At 36.8% G+C, this 15927-nt stretch overlaps 1 protein-coding gene across 20 annotated transcripts in view; it reads left to right on the top strand.

Annotated features, from left to right (window-relative positions):
- Positions 1-15927, top strand: part of LOC143663043 (uncharacterized) — a 188778-nt gene that overhangs the window by 24678 nt on the left and 148173 nt on the right. For 7 of the 20 annotated variants that reach the window (XR_013165765.1, XR_013165770.1, XR_013165771.1 and 4 more), the window contains exon 4: positions 9221-9875. The exons of 3 other annotated variants lie outside the window; for them this stretch is intronic. The gene's annotated coding sequence lies outside the window, so the exon portion shown is untranslated. Of the gene's footprint in view, positions 1-9220; positions 10701-15927 lie in introns of those variants that run through there. 10 more of the 20 variants (XR_013165764.1, XR_013165763.1, XR_013165762.1 and 7 more) reach the window with 6 other exon arrangements.

Here is a 15927-nt window from a genome sequence, read left to right as displayed (position 1 = left end):
ATTGAATTTCTTAAAAATAAAATTGGAAATTAAATTATATATCTATTTAAGATTATATATTACATATAATATATAGCTTTTCTATTATATAGGAGAAAATATATTTTATATTATATAATTTATCATTATGTGTATTTGTATATTAATAGACTTTTATCTTTATTCTTTTGTATTTCCATATAGGAATACATGAAACATTCTAAATAAGCCTACAAATACATGAAAAGCTTGTAAAGATTGCTACTGGCTCTCTTCTATTTTTATCAAAGAGAAAATAGTAGAAAAGCAATTTATCCTATAGCAGAAAAGATTTCAGTTACACTGTGTGAAGAATGTCTTTAACTATATGCAGCATTCAGCAGATCATTTTTTTTTTTTTTTTGGCTCATTTGCCAAACAAATGAAGTGCCTAGTACTTTCCATATATCATTTCATTTAAATGAATTTAATCCATTAACTCAATTCATCTCATCTCTATAGTAAAACCTCCCACATTTATATATCTAGCTCAGTGCTCCTCTCAGAGATATGGACTTGTTTATCTAACTACTAACTTGATAGCCCAACTCCAGTGTTTCATAGGTGCCTCAAATTTAACATGTCCAAAGTGAAACTCAATTTTCCTCCATTTTGTTTTTCTTCCCTCAGTCTTCCAGTAAACAAATCTACCACTACGCAGCTGCTTCAGGCCAGAAAGCTAAATGTCATACTCAATTCTTCTTTCCTCCTTTTCTGTCACATCTAATCCAGAATAGAATTTGTTGGTTTCATCTCTAAAGTGTAGCTCAAATCTATCCTTTTCTCTCCCTGTCACTGCCACCACTATCTCCAATCCATCAATCTCTTGAAAGGACCGTTAAAATAACCTCCTAACTGGTCTTCAGACTTTTACTTCTGCCCTTATATAATCCATTCTCCACATGGCAGCCAGTGTTACTTTTGGGTTTCATTTTCTTGCTTAGAATATTTCATTGGCTCCCATTCCTTGGCCTACAAGACCCTGTGTTTCAGTATGCAGAAATTGACAGAATGCAATAGACCAGAAATGGTTTGGCTTTTCATGATGGGGATTTATTAAGTTACAAGTATAATCATAAGGCCGTGGAACCTCCAAATTAAGGCATCAACAGAGGATAACTTCTCTGAGGAAAGGCTGCTGGCATCTAGGTTTCCTCTGTTACAGGGGAAGACACAATGTCTACTGGCTCTTTCTGGTTTTGATTTCAATGGCTGTCTCCAAATGTCTTGGGGCATTTCTCTCTCAGCTTCTTTGAGCTCTTGAAGTTTCATCTGTCTTTTATTCTCTCTTAAAGGACTCCAGTGAGGTTATTAAGACACTTTGAATGGACTGGGTCACTTATCATAAAATATATAATGATCTGTCCCTGAGATTTTAAAAGGATAGATTAGTGCCTAAAAAGTTTTATCTTGTACACAGTAATGAGATAAAAAAATGCAAGAGTCAACTAGTGTTAAGATTTGCAATTGTCGTTATGTAAGTCTATATATAAACAACAACAAAAGCTATACCTCCTATATTCACCCCCATTTTACTAGACAGAATTGCTAGGAAAGAGAGTTAAAGGTGGTCTAGACCAAAGGTACTGTATCTATAAATGAATAGAAATGGGATTATTATGGTGGCTGTTATCTTTTATGCAGTAATGAAATTAAAAAAATGCAACAGCCAAAATACTCTTGTTAAGTAACCAGTAAAGAGTCTGAAGAAGTAGATAGGGTTAGATGATAAAGTTATATACCCAGCCAAAGCATTTGGATTTTTATCCTACAGAGAATCGGCGTGCCCTAAAGGATAAAAGAGCATTTATCAGGAAAATGACATGGTTCAATTAGTACCTAAAATTTGTCATTCTGGGGGTCAATGTGTGAATGACTTGGTGGGATATGAGACAAAAAGAGCAGGGACTCTGCTTAGAAAGTTGTTACAACAAACTAAGCGCAAGGTAGGTGCCTGAAATAAGAAAGTGGTGGTGAGGATAAAGGGAAAGGAAAGGTTTTTGCTATTACCTCTTCTTTGAATTATTTCTATGAGGCTCCCACCAAGTTCTGTTTCCAGTTTCTGCTAGTATCACCTATCTATGGGCTTTAGAATGAATTTCTATATTATTTGGCTTCATGGTATTTTGATGAATATATTTTAAAACCACTAAACTCTAGAACTGTACCTTCATTATGAAGATTAAAAGAAGAAATGGATGTGAAAGCACTTTGCAAGTACTACACAAATGGAAGCTATTTTTATTACTAGCAAGTCAATTTAGTTTACAAACAGAAAAATCATTTTCCAGCATGTAAGCTCCCATAAGTAAATTCCCCAAGTAGAATTAATCACTCTTCTAACTACAGCACTTTTTTATACTTCTATCATAACAACTCCATTAATTATAAATTGTTTATGCACTGGTTTTTCCTCATAGATTGTAAATCCTTTAGAGTCAAAGACAGAGTCTTATGAATCTTAGCAAACTGGTTTCTGGTACACAGTAAGTGCTCAGTAAATGTTAATTGCATGTATGAATGAATGATTAGGTCACAGGAAAGGATAAAGGTAGGTAGTAGGGAGCTGGTTAGGACTTCAAAGGTAAATAATAAGGTAGATATGTTAAAGTGAAATGATTAAGTGTAATTGACCCTATTTTATTATAGTCTAGAAGATATGAGTAGATTTACTCTCTTACCAAAATACCATATTAACTTGCTCTAAGCGAAGTTAAGTATTTTAATACTGATAATTAAAAATCCTTTTTTAATATTGAATTAACTTATCCATTCATTCAGCAAATCTTTTTACAGTGCCTTATAGGTATAGAACATTGTGCTATGCATTTTAAATAAGAATACACCTGCCCTCATGAAGTTTGCAATCTGGAAGAGTGAAGAACAGCCTGCCCTATGCCAAACACTGTCTTAGAAATCTTGCAAACTTTATAATAATAATAATTACCATTTACTATTTCTTATGTCCATAACAACTTCATAAGCTAAGAGAAATTTATTCATTTAGCTGAGATCATAGAGCTAGGAAAGGAAAGAAGCAGGTTGACTGATAACAAGCAAGAGCATTAAAGGTTATCTTATATTTTAGAATCTGGTTTCTCAGCCTTACGGTCATTCAAATTAACTCAACAAATATTAATAGAGCACCTACGAGGACAGAGATATAAAATTATAATTAATTATAATGATAAGGTTCCCATCCTTCTGAAGTTTTTGGTTTTAGAACACTGAACATGACCATAAGTCAGTGTGAATGATTAAAAAACCCCAAATGGGACCTTCATCAAGGTTCATCTAGTCTTCTAGGGAAAATGACCCCAGGAGATGGGCTGCATCAAGATGTGGTATGAAAGTGTCTGGGCTTGGGGATCAGAAGACCATTCTTCAAGGCTGCTCTCCAATACTCCTAGTTCTGTGACTGTAGGGTAAGATACTTTATTATCTGGGCTTCACTGCTCTCATTTGTTAAATTACCTTATTTTAAGAATTGATGATATGAGGATATGTTTGCTAAATTTTAGAGTTTCTAAAATGCTTTACAAGTTTATGAGAAAGAAAACCAATTTCACAGAAACATCTGTTAGGTACAAAAGCCAATGTATAAGAGATAGCACAGAGAATAGATTTATAAATCTGTTATCCCTAGTGTGTAGCATGATGCACACCACATAGTAAGTATTTCATGATTATTTGTTGAGCTTAGTCCCTGAGGGGTTGAAAGAGACCACAGTAAACCAAATCCTCTCTCCTCCAGCTAGTGGGGAAGACATTGCACCCAACTTCTTGTGAACTTTTCATCACACCAAGCAGTTCAAAATAAATATTGGTTGTAACCAGAAGTTTCACTTAAATTGCATCCTTTTGGTTTGCTGGTTTGGCAAAGATTATGTGTGTGTGTGCGTGTAGTGTGTGTGTATGTAAAATAATCTGTTTAGAGGATTGTGGTGAAATGTCTTCATATCTATTTCGTTCTGTTGAATATCTGTCTTCTTCTCTTTATGGGTGACTGTTCCCAGCATGCAGCACAACAGGGGTCTAGAGTTGTACTACATATTATCCATGAATATTTATATTTCAGCAGGTATTATAGACATAAGCTAAAGGGATAAAGCTTAAACACTAAAATTCTATGCACTAGCCAGAGGGAGATTCATTCAAAGAAGCCTGGCTTACCCAGCACCATCAAACCACACATTCATGGGTAATCTGCCTACCAAGATCAGGCTTTAACTTGGCTAATTGGCTAACAAGCCAATATGCCTTTGCTAGGAATCTGACAGATAAGCACATCTACACATCTTAATGTTATATGTTATCACAATGATAATTTAATTGACATTAGAAGAAGCCTATTTTTCTATCTTTAAAACTTCTTCTAATGCCTTTAAAAAGTGTTATTACAATAAAATGTTACTAAAAATGAATTCCAGAACTTCCTGGACATTGTATTTAAAACAAACATAAAATGTATAAAAGGTGGCAAGAAGAAGGCAGATGTCTAGGGACCTTGAAACCTGCTGAGTTCCCTAGAATTTCTTTTTGCCTCATATATTCCAGATTTGGAGCTGGCAAAGCTGACACTGTGATGCCAACAGATATAGACCCAAAAGCCTGCTGTCTGTAGTGGAAGGACTAAGAAAGGGCAGCCTAGCAGCACAGAAAGGTTTTAGACAATAACAACTCTGCTTCTCCCAAATACCAGAAGAAATTGTGGCCCACCTCTACCCACACTAGCAAAGACCACCTTCACCAGGCTGTAACAAGTTGCACCAAGTCCTCCCTTCTCACCTGGATGTTGTTGGCAAAGACAAAGTAGAGAGCCAGGACTTTCAGCCCAACTGGGCAGTAATGAAGCTCCCTCTCCCCTCACTGTGGTGTCAGTGGAGACCATGTGTGAAACCTGGACTTCTATCCCTTATACCTACTGGAGAGGTGTAAGGGAGGTCTAGTGGAAAGAAGAAGGACTTTGACTGGTGTCCAGTGTCAATTATGCCACTGTGAGGTTACTGGACGCCATGTGGGGAGCAGTAATGATGCACTTTTTCTCCTCCAATCCAATTGGATCAGGGGAGGCCTTCTGGGGAGTTGAGCCTTCCTGCAGCTGTAAATTCCTATCTGCAGTAGCGTAGAACCCTTATCCCTCCTTGGATGTCACGTGGGAAACTTGGACTTCTACCCCCACCCCCTCCAGCCCCAGGCAGTAATGAGACAGTGCCCTCCCTCCTTTCTCTGCCAGTGTCAAACACAGCCAGCTAAAGCAGAAAGTTTAAATAAAACCCAGTTTCATAACAAAATACTCAACATTTCCAGATTCCAATAAAAAATGATTCTTCAAAAATCTCAACTTGAATGAAAAAAGACAATCAATGAATGCCAAGATGACAGACTTAATAGAATTTAGGAGGTTTTCAGCCATTTGACTTTTTTTTTTTTTTTTTTAGCTCTGCTTTCTTTCTCCTCTCCTCTCTGCACTCAGGTGAAATGAATGTTTGATCTTTTATCGTTGTGCAGGTCCCTGAATAACCTAGCTTTATACCTTAAGGAATTTGAAAATGAAGGGCAGATAAACCCAAAGCAAGTGGAAGGAAAGAAATAACAAAGAATAGAAATCAATGAAACTGAAAACAAATAAGCAATAGAGAAAATCAATGAGACAAAGAGTTGTTTCTTTGCAAAGCTCAATAAAATTGACAAACCTCTGGCTAGATTGACAAAGAAAAAAGAAAGAAGACACAAATTACTAATATCAAAAGGGAAAAAGGAATGCCACTCCAAACCCTAAAGACATCAAAAGGAATACTACAAACAACTCTACACAGATAAATTTGACAACTTAGATGAAATGGACCTTGTTGAGGATTGAATCAAGTTCCCCGCAAAGACATTTTCAAGTCTTAACCTCCACTACTGCAGATGTGAACTTATTTATAAATAGGATCTTTGAAGATGTTATTAGTTAAGATGAGGCTATACTCCATCAAGGCTGGCCTTTATCCAGTGTGACTGGAGTTCTTGTAAGCAGAGGAAATTTGGAGAGGTGTAGACAATGGGGGAGAGAAGGCCATGTGACAGAGGCAGAGACTGAGTTAGCAACCACCACCAGAACACTACAGACTTCACAGAAAGCATGGCCTTGCTCAGACCTTGATTTTGGACTTACTAACATCCAAATCTGTGACTTGATAAATTCCTGGTGTTTATGCTAACCAGTCTTTGGCATTTTGTTATTGTAGCCCTAACAAATTACGACAGAACAGTTCCTCAGACAAAACCAACTACTGCAACTTAATGTGAAATGGATAATTTGAATAGACTAATAACCAATAAAGGAGTTGAATTTGAAACTTAAAACTCAAAAAGAAATCTCCAGGCTCAGGCAGTTTCACTAGAGAATTCAAAAAAACATTTAAAGAAAAATTAATACCATTTCTACACAAACTCCTCCTGTCAAAAAATTAGGAAGAAACACTTTCCAATTCATTTTATGAGGCTAATATTACTCTGGAATCAAAGCTAAAGACACCCCCCCCCCCCAAATAAAACTGTTGACTGATGTTATCCCTCATGAGCGTAGGCACAAAAATCCATAACAAGATATTATCAAATGAAATTCAGCAGTGTATAAAAAGAATTATATATCATGACCAAGTAGGATTTATTTCAGGGATGCAAGTCTGGTTTGTGATTTAAAAATCAATCAATGCAACCTACCAAATTAATAGAGTAAAGAAGAAAAATCACATTTGAAAAATTCAATGCTCCATTCATTATAAAAACTCTCAGAAAAATAGGAATACAGGCAAATTTCATCAACTTGAAAAAAAGGATCTACAAAAAGCTTTCAGTTAATATTATAGTTACTGGTGAGTGACTGAATGTTTTCTGAATATCAGAAACAAGACAAGGATGTTAGTTTTCAACACTCGTACTCAATATAATATTGGAACTTCTAGATAGTACATTAAGGCAAGAAAAGGAAGAAAAGTATGCAGATCAGAAAGTAAGAGATAAAACTGTCTATTTTCAGATGACATGACTGTCTATGTAGAAACTACCAAGGACTTAACAAAAATACATCTAAAGGAGTATTAGATGTGAGGACTCCGCTAGGTGCTTAAATACCTTTCTAATTTAAATCTTAGAAGGCAAATATTATTATCTTAATTTTGTCGGTAAGAAATTTGAGGTTTGGCTTGCTCAAGTTGGTTCAAGACTAGATTTAGGATTTGCGATTCCAAAGCCTATTCTCAATGCATTGCAGGAGAAAAATGTCCAGAAGGTTGCCATGAAAATTAAGTGAGAGGCTGTGTGTGGGTGTGTGTGTGTGTGTGTGTGTGTTACTTTTTGTACAGATGAGTTGTAGCCAGTAGAAGTAGACTTGGGTCAGTAGCCCTTCAGCTCTACATGATTGCTTAAGACTAGACTTTCCTTTTCCAGAGTTCACATCCATTGCCTTTATCTAGGCATCTGTAGTATGTCATGTCATGACATTTGATGAGTCTTACTTCTTCAAGAAAGAGGAGGAGCTCAAACTCTCCTGGGATGGCTCATTTCATAAAATCATATTGATGCATGTTCTTTGTCATAACTATATTTGCAGCTTGTAAAGTCTAAAACATGCAATTGCTCACAGAGCTAACTGAAATGGCTTTGTTCTGTGAGAGTCAGAGTGACTTATCCATGTCACACATATGTGGTTAATATTAAAACATGTCTTAGATTTTTCCTGAGGCTCAGATATAGGCATTACCAATGCTTCTTCTATCCTCCATCCTTAGAACTTCAGCTGCAATTGTTGCAGTTTTACAAGAGCAATTTCTATTTTTTTAATCTACCATCAACACAATATATAATTATACAAATATGTATAAATAAAGATCCTTATAGATTTATATAAGTCTATATAATGTTTACATGTATAAAATCTATCTCTAGATTTATATCTCTATAAACTACATATATTTCTATTTCTAAATCTCTATACCTATTTATATCTTTATCTATCTTAACTACATAATTTCCAAGATCCTTAAACTTTATACAGAAACAATGGCAGCTGTAATGTAAAATGAGGAGTACCTAAATTTTATGATTAGAGAAGTATAGAAATCACAGATTGTTGCATCTGTAAAAGTCCAAGAATTGGAGCTATCAGTCCTGGGTTAGAAGATTTACTGTACCACTTAAGTAGTTCTGTGTTCATTGCCATGACACAACTTTTATTCATTCAACAAACTTTTCATGTCTGGCCTCTTGCTGGACTCTGGTAATTCAATAGTGACCAAAGAATCATTGTCTTTATAGAATTATCGTATGAGAGAAATAAGACAGTAGACATGAAAGGTCTTTGTAAAATGTACAATTTTATAAAAAGTTATACATAATTTGACACCATTTTCAACTGAAAGTGTATATGGTATTACAAGTAAAGATTTAAAAGTATTCAAAACTCCTGAGCATAAACAAGAATTACATTTATCCTGTGATGTTATGAAGTCTAGAAATTGAAATTGAACAGAATACTTAGCAATACAAACTTGCTATGTACTGATCACTTGCTTGTTATCTGTGTTATCCACTAAAATGCAAATGCAGGATTCTTATCTATATTTTTTACTCCTATTATTCCAGCTCTTAGAACAGTGCAGGGCACACAGCATGCAACAAATATTTTTTAATTAATAAATTAATGTCCTCTGTGTATCTATGCTAATATTTTTGTAGGGTAATGCCTAGAATGAAATTAATTGGCATGATTATGTACACTTAAAGTTTTAACAGGTATTGCTAAATATCTCTCCCAATTGACTAAACCAATTTATCTTTAATTGATTAATTTAAAAAGGCAACGAGTGCTTGTGTACACTGACCCCTACGGTATTGTCTGGCCAGCACATTTTTCTTCTGGGAATTATGCCTTCCCCAGTCCTTCTAATGGAAGGGTCCATGGTAAAATGAGCCCATCTTCTGACCACAGTGGATTGTGTCAGGAGTGGGCCAAGACTTAAACTGTGCCAATCAAACAACCCCATTTCTCAGGTCATTGATTATTGGTACAGGTTGGTTACAGATTTAATCAGGGTCAGTGAATCCCTCCCTAGGATTTTTGAACCTGGGGAACTTGAGACTTGAATCAATGAATTCTGATGGCTGAAACTGTAAGGCATAGAACTCAAAATTTGCTGGTTTCCATCTTTTCCAGAATGTGGTGAAAGCCAGTTGGCAACAAGAGAGAAAAAGCAGTGGAAAGCAGAGATGAGAAGGGGATTGAGTCCAAATGCAGTTAGAGTCCTTGGTTCCACGTGTCCTGCAGCTCAACCACATGAGCAATGCTGAGGTTTATCGAGTATCCCTATTTGTAATAAAACTTTTAAAAAATAATTAATAAGTTAATTCAAGCTAGCTTTCCCAACCTTTGGAACCAAGAGTCATAACAGTGAAGTCTACCATAGAGCGGGCACCTGACTCAGTGTCTCTGGCTACATACAAAAGTACCCATTTCCCCATATATTTGTTTAAAAATTTTGTCACTATTGTGAGTAAAGATAATGGCATGACTTTATTGTTTTCATTGGCATTTGTAATAACGAGCCAAGCTGAAAAGATTTTCACAGTGCCTAGTGAGAACAGAATTATGATCAACACACGTGGGCCAGAGGCCAGCTGGAGTTGCCCAACTTTGGAATGTGGCCGGTGATCTCATTTCAAGATGAAAAACTTAGAAAGTTGCCTGACTGTTGTGTTTCAAAGAATTCCAGGTACGATCATTTTGTGGGCTAAAAAACTGTGCCACCTTTCTTAATGACATTCTCCTATACAATAAAGTATATAATTCATTTCCAAGAATAGATATATTTTCTGTGGAACTTAAAGCTATTTTCTTATTGAATGAAAGAAATGGGGTCCCAAATTATACACACATTCTCACACACACACACACACACACACAAACACAACACACTGGCTCTTGTGCAATGGGAGGTTTCTCACCACCGGAGGCCTCACTCAACAAACACCCAGTCAAAGGTGAGCTCAATGCATCAGGCCCCAGACATTGTCAACCAGTAAGCACCACCCTTCATTATGGGGCAGATCCCATCAGAGGGCCACCACTGCAACCCAGCTACTTCCTCCTGGCTGGCTCTAAAGAACCATTGGGTGTATAGTAATGCCTGCCAAGTGCCCTAGGCAGTGTCCTCCTTACCAGAAATTTTCATTAAATGATGGACTAACAAAAAAGTGGTCAGTGGATATCTCATCATATGAGCATTTATCCCACATCAATGCAATCACAGGGGTTATGGCAGCCGCATGGATGCTCCATCATGTAGATTTCCTTTTGAAATAACCTGCCATGGGCACTCAACTGATGACAGCTGCTCAGCTTTCAGATCTGCAGCATTCATGCTAAGGCCATGCAGCCTCTATATGGCTCCCAGGCAGTGTCTGAACATGGCAAAGATACTAGAGCCAGGCCTTTTCTGCCTGACTGAGTACTAATGGGCTATCTGTTGTGGACCCTCACTGGCCTGGCTTAGGCCTTCTTAGAACTGCAATGTGGCCTGAGGCTCTTCCCAACCCAATTTTCCTTCCCTGTTTCCTTTCACAGGTGTCAGACCTGCATCGAGCTCTGTATCCACTTCTGGCCCACTCCTGCTTCCTCTTCTTTTGTACTTCAAATCTCTTGAGCATCTAATCCTATCTTGGCATTAGGAAGATTAAAAATGGTTCAGTTCTTGGAGGACAAATTGTTTACAGAGTTTATATATATATATATATATATATATAGAGAGAGAGAGAGAGAGAGAGAGAGAGAGGGAGGGAGAAAACAAATTTAAATGGAGTTGGCAAATATTCCTGCCATCCACTAAATGACAGCATGTCTCTGAGGGAGCATGAGATGCAGGTTTACTGTTCTACTTTCTCTCTATGTTAGGTTCAGTGTGTTTCTAAAAGTCCTCATTTAATTCAGTATACATTTTTATAGTATTTACCATGTGTTAAACATGAAATATTTTACATGTACCAATACATTTAATCCTCATGCCAGCCCCATTATTTACTATTATTTCCATTTTGCAGATGAGGACACTAAGGCAAGGAAAAATTAAGTAACTTGTCCAGTATTACAGAGATGCCAAGAGGCAGGACTGGACTATTTTGACTTTCATAATAGGGGTGCTTTTCTGTGCTGAGATTGCAGTGTCTAAAGATAGGCATTTTTAGTAAGTTACGCCTTTTAAACTTTAGGCAATTACCTCTCCTGATACTCAACTAACTAAATAAGACTTTTTCCTCATATTGGAAGGTGGATTGGCTGAAGTGGATTGGCTTAAATAAAAAGTTTTCAATGTGGCACCTTCTTAAAGGACTTTCAAGATGAATGTTGATCACATGTACCTTCGACTAATTTTCTGGAATAATCGTATACCCCCATCCCAATTCCCCTCCACCTTCACCCTGCAACTTCACTAGAAAACTTTGCCTTGATGAAATAGATCTGTGAATTGTCATATTAAATTGCTGAATTCTTCAGACAGATGGGAGAAAATTATCAAGCAGCTGTTATGCTCTGCATGACGTACTGGGCAATGTGGAGATGTTTAATCAGTTACCCAAATTTATACAGCTAGTCAGTAGCTGAACCAAATGAAAACCAAGATTTGCCATTTCTTTTTTCTTACATTGCTTTTAAACTGCCTTTGTCAGGTCACTAGGATTTTCCTTCTGAGGACCAAAAGATAAGAAAAAATTGCTTGGATGAGCTATATTCTTAATTAAATCCTATCCACTTTAATTTCTTTATGATGTCACAGGGACAGTTTTATGAATCATAATTACTTAAAGGCTAACATTTGTGAGTTTATGATTTTAAATAACCGTATTCATTATTCATTCTCTCATTCAACAAATGTTTATAGAATACCTTTTGTGGTAGACAGAATTCTAATATAGCCCCCAAGATTTTCTGTCCCCTCATGCACACACATTGCATATGGATTTTTACCTCCATGATTGGGTTGCATAATACGGCACAGTCAACCTTAAGATACAAGGATTATACTGGTGTGCTTGGTCTGTTCACATGAGTCTTTAATAGCAGAGTATTTTCTCCAGTTGGTCACCATATTTTTCAGTGTTCTCTACAGAAACAGAGCCATCAGGAGAGTAGATATGGATATACAAATATATATACATGTGATTTAATATAAGGAATTGGCTCATATGACTATTGGGGCTGGTAAATATGAATTCCATAGGGCAGGTAGCAAGCTGGAAACTGATGAACATTGTACTAAAGTGCCTGGCCTGAATTTCTCAGGAGAAATTGGCATGTTGGAAATTATGGTATGAGCCAATTCTGAAGTTGAGACAGAACTTCTGACCTCTGAAATCCTCAATTCTGGCTTTAGGACTGCCAACTGATTGAATGAGGTGATTTTCCACACTGCTGAGGGTAACCTCCTTTGTTATAGATACAATCAACAGATTATAGATGCAAATCCCATCTGTTGACCAAACACTTGGGCACCATAAACTAGCCAAATTGACACATGAAACTAGTCATTACAGTGACAGAAGAGGAAGACAGAGAGTCCAGCACAAGAAAGATTTGACATACAGTTGGTAGTTTAAGATGGTGGGATGGGCTACACTTTAAGAAAAGTGGGTGGCCTTTAGGAGTTGAGAATAGCTTCTGGCTGACAGTCAGCAAGGTAATGAGAACCTTAATCCTATAGCCACAATGAACTAGATTTTGCAACAATCTGAATGAATATACACCCATAATCATTTCTTTATTGCTAGTCCTAAAAAAATCTCCTGATTTATATTCTGGCTTTAATCTCAGGAAAGAATCATTGAGAACTAATAGTCTAAAAACCCCAAATTGAGAATGTTCCTTCTTTATGTTTTCTTTGCTTGATTAAAGAGGCACTCAGTTACTGAGAAGCAATAAAGAAATAAAGAGAAAATGAAAATCAGAGCAAGGCACAAGGGAAAAAAACTGCATTTATAGAGGTTGAGTTTATCCCTATGATGATTTGGTCAATTTGAGAGTGTATAATGAAATTAAAAACATTTGTTCTAAAACCTCAGCCAAAATTTATAAGTAAACTCAATAGACTGGAGTTGCTTTTTAATGAAAAATTTTAGATACTGGTCGGGAAGTTTAGTTTGCAATAACTTAATTCTCCTTCCAAGCTAAATTGGCACATATTTACCATCTCGTTTTTTAGTTAAACTGTCTCTGTTTCCTGCCTAATGTGGAAGACTGCCAGATTATTATATTAAAGGAAAAAATATCCTAAAATGATATCTTTATCATTAAGTGCCTACTTACTCCTAGGGGAAATATGTATGTTGTTACAGGGAGAATCAGAGAGCTAGAAATGCATTTTTGAGGATGCAATGGGCATCATATGAGGAAGTTACGCGTGCTTCACCCTGATTTTTTGTTTACTTATATCATTTTTACTTTGAGATGAAAAAACAGAGAAAGCTTAATCAAGTGGTCCAAATCACAAAGCTAGTTAACATAGGAGTTAATCTATAAACACAGCCTATGTGACTGTCACATATGGGTGTTGGAATGGGGAGAGAAAGAAAGCTTCTTTACTGAAGTGCACCTAGTCCTATCCACTCAGGCATGTTTTTTGCATGAAACAATGACTAAAGAAGAAGGCAATGCTGTCCTCACTGTCTTGAAAATGGCTTGATTCCATTAAATGCCTAGTTGGAAGAAACATTTTCATGAGCGATCATTGAAGGATCTGTAGACCAGACATCTTTTAGTTCATCCACTTATTAATTGGCCCCTCACATCAGGCCAGACACTATGTCAGGAACTGAAGAGTCAATATCTACCTCAGAAGACAGATATTTAACAAGTAACCACAATAAAATGTGCAGAGTGACTCGATCAGAGAAGTACAAGGAACTGTAGGAAATGAATAGGAATTGGCCAGATGAGAAAAAGTAAGGCACAGTGTCTTCAAACATCTCCCTCCCATGAGAGAAACCCAGGGTAAAAGAGTATAAAACCAAATTTCTAGACATTTGTGCATGCAACCCAAAAAGTGGGCGACACAAGTGGGGCATTCCTTTCATTGAAGTTTTATCTTTTTCTTTCAAAATATACATGAATTTTATAGTCTATTCTGTAAAATACTTATGTTAAATATAAAAATAACATTTTATCATTTACCAACAAGGAAAAGGTCAAGCCAAAATGGTTTCCTGTCTGTCTTCAGGAAGATACATCAATTTTACTTTCTGTTATATCTCCAACTCTAGATTTTGTCCTTGGATTAAGCCAGGGCGTATGATAGTTGTCTTGGCATGGACCAAACGCTTCAGGGAAACCTACACTAAATTTTCATTGGTGTTGATAGATGTTTTAAACTTGCTGCTATATATACTGCTAGGACTCTACTGACAGTTCTATATTATCATTTAATGATCCTTTTATGAAGACATATGGGAAAAATATTTTCTCTGACTATTCTGGACCAGAAATATACTTGCGAAGTATATTGTGGGTCTTTTAACTGGTAATGCCTCCTTCTTTTCTTTGGCTCATGGGAAGCTCAGAACTAAATTAAAATTCATCTTTAATATTTGTTTGGGGCCTCTCTAGTAACTTTCCCACTGATATCATCTCACCATTTTACCTTCATTAACTCTTCATATTGGTTTCATTATTTATTTTTCCAGTTGCATTGAAGTGTCTTGTATTGTCTTAAAAGTTGTAAGTGCAGTGGGAATTGCTTTTTATAAATCTGTGTCTGGTTTGCTAAAGCTGTCAAAAGGCAATATACCAGAAATGGATTGGCTTTTATAAAGGGGATTTATTAAGTTACAAATTTACATTCCTGAGGCCATAAAAATGTCTTAATGAAGGCATCCAGAGAAAGATATCTTAACTCTGAAGAAAGGCCTATGGTGTTCGGGGTTTGAAGGCACCTGGCCATGTTTGTTGTCCTTCTCTCCCAACTTCTGCTTTCAGAAGGCTCTCTCGGTTTCTGTTTTCAGTGGCTTTCACTCTAAATATCTGTGGTCCTCATTTAGCTTCTCTGAGGCAAACTATGGGTTTCATCTCTTAGCTTAGCATCTCTACACATCTATGTCTTGGTTTAATCTCAGTGCTCTCTGTGTGGGCTCTGAGCTCTCTGTCTCTGTGAGCTCTTTTAAGGACTCCAGTAAACTAATTAGATCCACCTTGAATGGGCAGTATCCCATCTCCATGGAAATAATCTGATCAGAAGGTCACACTCACAATTAGATGGGTCACATTTCCATGGAAACAGCCTAATCAAAAGATCCCACCCACAATGTCTGTAGTCACAAGATTAGATTAAAAGAACATGGCTTTTTTGGGGGTGCATAACAGTTTTGAACTAGCACAGTATCACATACCCGTTCCTCTCTTTACCCTCCTTAAACTACACCAGTGGGTTTGTTCATTTATGCAAAGCCTGTTGTTCCAGAAGGCTGGCTCCATCCTCAGCTCTGGAGGTGGATGTGTTTGGTCTAGGAGTGATCCCACCAATGCTGATACAGTGGTTTAGGAGCCCAGGTCTAAGACAGACAGCACCTGGCAGGCTTCTGGATTCAAGGATTGATTCCTAAAGTCTAATTGATCTCTAGGCTTCTCATCAATGAGCCAAATATGTTTAAGCCAAATTATTTAAGCCAGTCTGTACTTTTGTGGTGGTTGTTGTTTAGTTGTTGTTGTTGCTGTGGCTCTCACTTGATCACAGTAAATCCTCTTGGGTGCAAAGGAGGGTGTAAATAAATAGAACATATCTAAACATGTCAGCAACAGTGGCCGTTCATGATTGGATCTCAGCCCAACTCTCCAGCCTGATATCTTGCTGTATGCACTTCTCCTTATGTTGTTCTCATCCC

This window comes from Tamandua tetradactyla, chromosome 19 (assembly GCF_023851605.1).
Source record: "Tamandua tetradactyla isolate mTamTet1 chromosome 19, mTamTet1.pri, whole genome shotgun sequence".
Lineage (NCBI taxonomy): Eukaryota > Metazoa > Chordata > Mammalia > Pilosa > Myrmecophagidae > Tamandua > Tamandua tetradactyla.
The sequence above is the reverse complement of the archived record's forward strand: the minus strand, read 5'-3'. Positions and strand labels throughout refer to the sequence as shown.